This window comes from Dasypus novemcinctus, chromosome 4, assembly GCF_030445035.2.
Source record: "Dasypus novemcinctus isolate mDasNov1 chromosome 4, mDasNov1.1.hap2, whole genome shotgun sequence".
In the NCBI taxonomy this organism is placed as follows: domain Eukaryota; kingdom Metazoa; phylum Chordata; class Mammalia; order Cingulata; family Dasypodidae; genus Dasypus; species Dasypus novemcinctus.
The window spans coordinates 78,232,024-78,238,117 of NC_080676.1; positions in this window are offsets into that span (position 1 = coordinate 78,232,024).

The window sequence follows — 6,094 nt, forward strand, 5'->3', positions numbered from 1 at the left end:
AAACAAATTCTCATTGCTTAGAATGAAAAGTCAGCACATAAGAGGCTGGAGAGGGGATATTTACACAAGAACTATAAAGTTCTATCTGATGATTGTTGTTTTATTTTTCATTGTTTATTTTCTTTTGAGGATAATCGTTTTAAAGAAATAAAATATTACTGGTATACCTGACTGACAGGAAGAGTTTTGAACAAGAACAAGGAAGTGCAGCCAAGCCAAGCCCAGCAATTAATGTCTTGATGTTAATTATTTAATTACTCAAACATGCAAATAAAAACACATTTATCTATTTGTTTACCTCTTTTACATGTGATAAAATTATTGTAATGAAATACATGTCATGAATAGTGTAATGTAAAGGCTGGCCCTCAATATAAGGCAGGTACTTTTTATTTTTTAAGCAGTTTTACTGAGATATATTCATACACCATTCAATCCATCCAAAGTGTGCAATCAGTAGTTTTCATTATAATCACCGAGTTGTGCATTTATTACCACAATCAATTTTAGAGCATTTTCATTACTCCAAAAAGAAAAATCCCATACCTCTTAGCAGTTACTTCTCAATATCTCCATCCTTTTCTAGCCCTCCATAACCACTAATCTAATTCTGTCTCTATAGGTTTATCTATATTTACATTTGATACAAATGGAATCATAGCATATGTACTATTTCGTGTCCATTTTTAAAAGTACCTATAAGATTGCTCTGTTGTCTGTCATTCTTTGAGTTGGAATTATTCACGATATCTTTACACAGCTGGACATCCTTGTAAATTTTGTATTTCATGTCTTTGAGCTCCTCTGCCACAGAAATTATCTTTATGGTAGTTTTCTCTCCTGTGAGGCAGGATTGTGGGGCTCCCAATGAGGTTGTTGACTCTTACTAGGTCTTATGGGGTGAACAGTTCCACAATCCATTCTTACTTTGCTGTTTTGGCTTAGGGCTCTTAAACCATGAAGATGCTGGGAATTTGGGCTTGTCACTAGCTTTTGGTACAGGTCTGGAGCCCTGGCCTTCCCCAGGTAACTGTGCTGCCCCCCATGACCAGGGATGAAAGTTTGCACTCCAGGGCAAACCAGAAGCTCCATCATGGTACCCATGTCAGGAAAGGGCAGTGAATTCCCACTCTTAGCCTTTGCAGAGACCCAAGGTTACTATAATTAGCCTCAACTTTGTCTCCTAACCTCACATGGATACCAAAAGTCCACTTCCTCTAGTCTATAGTGGGCCCCTCACCACTTTTGCCAGTGACCAGGAATCTTAACTCCTACTTACTGGATACTATGGATACTATGGACTTACCCCAGTTTCTCATTTTCAAATATCAATTATTTAATTGATAATTAAAATACATTTTATTTAGCATTCTTATATGTTGGGAGTAGGAAGGGGTATTTTATAATGTACTCGGACACCACATTGTGAAATGTTTAATTCTGCCAACGTTTCAGAGGAAGTAAACATTTCCGGGTAGGGAGCTTGTCTTCCAGGTCTTTGCAGACTAAGCAAAAGTACCTGACACCTAGTAAGAACTTGGTAATTGTTTGTCAATGATGCTAGTGACCTTCTGTTGTTTGCGAAGAGCTGAAAAAAACTATCAGGTTTTTTTTTTTTTTTTTTTTTTTTTTTTTTAAAGATTTATTTATTTATTTAATTTCCCCCCCCTCCCCTGGTTGTCTGTTCTTGGTGTCTATTTGTTGTGTCTTGTTTCTTTGTCCGCTTCTGTTGTCGTCAGCGGCACGGGAAGTGTGGGCGGCGCCATTCCTGGGCAGGCTGCTCTTTCTTTTCACGCTGGGCGGCTTTCCTCACGGGCGCACTCCTTGCGCGTGGGGCTCCCCCACGCGGGGGACACCCTTGCGTGGCACGGCACTCCTTGCGCGCATCAGCGCTGCACATGGCCAGCTCCACACAGGTCAAGGAGGCCCGGGGTTTGAACCGCGGGCCTCCCATATGGTAGACGGACGCCCTAACCACTGGGCCAAAGTCCGTTTTCCATAAACTATCAGGTTTTAATGGTCTTTTTCTTTTTAAAAAAGTCTAGTTTTTTCTTTATATTTCTTTGTATTTTTTAAATACATTTCTTTTTTTTTAAGATTTTTATTTATTTATTTATTTCTCTCCCATTCCCCGCCCCAGTTGTCTGTTCTCATTGTCTATTGCTGCGTGTTCTTCTTTGTCCACTTCTGTTGTTGTCAGCGGCATGGAAATCCGTGTTTCTTTTTGTTGTGTCATCTTGTTTTGTAAGCTCTCCATGTGTGTGGTGCCATTCCTGGGCAGGCTGCACTTTCTTTCGCACTGGGTGGCTCTCCTTAGGGGGCACACTCCTTGCACGTGGGGCTCCCCTAGCGGGGGACATCCCTGCGTGGCACAGCACTCCTTACGCACATCAGCACTACACATGGGCCAGCTCCACACGGGTCAAGGAGGCCCGGGGTTTGAACTGCGGACCTCCCATGTGGTAGACGGACGCCCTAACCACTGGGCCAAGTCCGCTTCCCTCTTTGTATTTTATATAGTCTTTTTATTTTGGCTTTAATTAACAACATCAACCATTTATTGAATACTTATTATATTTCAGGTCCTGTGCAAGGCCTTTTTTATACTTCAGTTCATTTAATCCTCATTTAATCCTGCCGCTCTCTCTGTGCTTTTGGAATTGTTTTGAGAGGGTGAGCTGATTGTAGTTGCTGCAGGTATCCTGTGACCATGAGGGAATATTTGCTTACATCTTGAGGGTGGCAGAGCAGAAAGATGGAAAGAGGGTCTTGATGATGTAAAAAGAAATGAAACAAAATAGAGTTACTCTGGCTAAGAGATTTGAAGTGGAGTTAGGAGGTCATTTTGGAGATAACTCTTAGGCAATATTAGCCAGATATCACAAACTGCTGAAACACGCAAAGCCTCAAGCTACATGTTCCTTAAAACCCAATGAACATCAGGATGCCATAAAACAAACCACAAGATAAAGAACTTAGTTAACTATCTACCCTGAAGGATAATTGGGGAACCCCAAATATCCACTCAAACAATTTATCTAATCTTCTTTATGTTTAAAAACCCTTGCCTAGAAATGCCAAGATATGACACCATTTGGGCTGCTACCTGAATCTGTTCTTCCTGAATTGCCGTCCTGAGACCCCAAATAAACGCCTTTGTTACCTTGCAGCTCAGTTTGTTATTCTTGGTTGACAAAACATTATTGAGTCATTGAATTGGGGCCACCTAGTCCAGGCTTCTTGTTAAACGAGACAATAAATGTCCTTATTGTTTAAGCCACTGTTGAATGTTCTGTTACATGTCCCAAAAAGCTTTCTAACTGATACACTCAAATGTATTACTAAATGGGTATGAGTAGGGTCTAGAGACTGAGGGTGTAGAGAAAATGAAAGATGCAGCATCTGCCTTTAAGGAGTTTATAATCTAAAGGAGAAAAAAGAAGCAATACAAGTAAAGGTGTAAACTATATATATATGTATATATATAAACAGCAAACTATGTATGAGTTAGAAGGACAAGGTATATATGAAGTTATATTGGAGCATGGAGGCAGGGGGTGGAAAGGGGTGGTAGGTGGGGGTTGAATCATGGTTGGTGTGAGAAAATGCTTCATAATATAACATTTCACTCTCACTTGAATGGTTATCAAAAAGACTGATAATATCAAGTGTTGACAAAGATGTGGTACAATTGGAAATTTCATATGTTGCTGGTGGAAATGCAAATTGTGCAGACATTTGGAAAACAGTATGGCAGTATATTATAAAGTTAAAGGTTCACTTATCATTTAACCCATCATTCTCACTTCTAGGAATTTATGCAAGAGAAATGAAAATATATGTCTACACCAAGTCTTATACACAAATGTTCACAGCAGCATTGTTCATAATAGCCCACAAATGAAATGAACCCAGTGTCATCAACTGGTGAATGAATAGAAACAAATTATTGTAGATCCATACTATAGAGTAATACTCAACAATAAAAAGGAACAAAAACATTAATACATTCAGTAACATTGGTGAAACTCAAAAACAAGTGAAAAGAAGTCAAATGTAAGAAGCTGAACACAAAACACTATGTACTATATTATTCCATTTATATGAAATCCTAGAAGAGGCAAATTTTAGTGACAAAAGCAGATCAGATGTTGCCTGAACTTGGGGATGGGGGAAGGAATACGCTGTACAAGGGTGTAAGGAAACTTTTTAGGAGCTGCAACTGTTCTATTAATGGATTGTGACAGTGTTTAGACAAAGTATACAAGTGCCAAAATTCATCAAGTTGTATACTTACAATGGGTGAATTTTATGCCCCCAAAGAACTGGAACAAAAAAGCATTACTTTGTCTCGCTTCTACATGGCTTCCTGTAATTTTTTTCATTAGGTTCTTAAATAACATTTGTCAACATATTGCTTTAAACCCATTTTATTTTATTTTATTTATTTTTTTGAACTATTACGTGGGAATCAATATATTTTTTGAGATTTGTTTACACTTTTTTAAGTTAAAGTTAATGGATCACAAAGAACGGTTACATTAAAAAACATAAAAAAACATAAAAAATATAAGAGGTTCCCATATACCCCACTCCCCGTCCCCCACTCATCATTTTTGCAAATTGTATTTTTTGAAGATATATACATCCCAAAAATGTTACATTAAAAAGTACAAGAGGTTCCCCACCCCACTCCTCCCACACCAACAACCTCCCCTATCATTGCGGCACAGTCATCGTGCTCGGTGAACGCATTTGGGAGCACTGCTGTTAAACCCATATTAAAGGCCCCATTTGAAGTGTGCGCTCAAGAGAAGGCCATAGTCACACCTCCTGGCTATGGTCATGGTGAAGGGTGACAGCAGAGGTAAGGACAGCTTGATTGCAGATGGCTTTTGGGAAGCCAGGTGAAAGATTGCACACTTTAGTTGTCAGGGAGTGGCGGCCACTGGCAATTTTGAGCTGTACAGAAACCATTTGTGCCTTAGGAAGATAACACCGGAAACCATGTGTAGGCTGTGTTGGAGGAAGGAAGAAAGATCAAGCATGAGGTTACCACAATGAAGCAATGAAAAGTTTATGAGAGGAGGCAGCGTGAAAGGACCGAGAGCTTGACTCGCCCGCTGTGCGCTGCCCCTGCCTTCCCGCTGCTGCCCTCAGTCCTGTCCAAGGAGCCCGAGGAGGGAGAGAAGACAGAGAATGACCACATCAGTCTGAAAGTGGCTGGGCAGCATGGGTCAGTTGTCCAGTTCAAAATCAGAGGCACACTCCTCTGAGCAAGCTATGCAGGCTACTGTGAGAGGCGGCTTGTCAATGAGACAGATTCAGTTCAGGTTTGATGGAATCTAATGGAGATAGAGGCCGAGGACACACACCACTGACCTGTTCCAGCAGCAGACAGGGGCAGTGTGTGAGACATCTAGAAACACTATTGCCACACCATGCCATCTGTCTTTGCATTGGCTCTTTTAATTTTAAATTTAAAAAAAAATTAAAAAAAAAAATAAGGGATTCCCATATGCCCTACTCCCCACACCTCCATTTTCTTACATTAACATCATACTTCATTAGTGAGGTACATTCATTGCAATTGATGAACACACTTTGGAGCATTGCTGCTAAGTGTAGATTAAAGTTTCCAGTGTAGTTTACACTCTCTCCTACACAATTCTGTAAGTTATGGCAAGATTTATAATGATCTATATCTGTCTTTGCAATGTCATTAGGGCAATTCCCAAGTCCCCAAAACACCCCTATATTATACCTGTTTTTCCCTCTCTCTGCCTTCAGAACCTCCAGTGGCCACTGCCTCCACATCAATGATATAATTTCTTTTTTTGCTAGAATCACAGTAAGTCTATAGTAGAATACCAGTAAGTCTACTCTAGTCCATTGTTCATTCCCCAGTCCTGATGATTCTGGGATGATGATGTCCACTACGCCTCTAATTGAGAGGGGCTGTGAACCTATAGGGCGGGTGGATGCAGTGGATGCTTGCAGTTGTATACTCTCTGGTTCCTTGGTATGGTAGTTGCCCATCATTACCTCCTTGTTAGTTGTCCTGGGTGAGACCAATGAACTGGAGAGTAGGTGT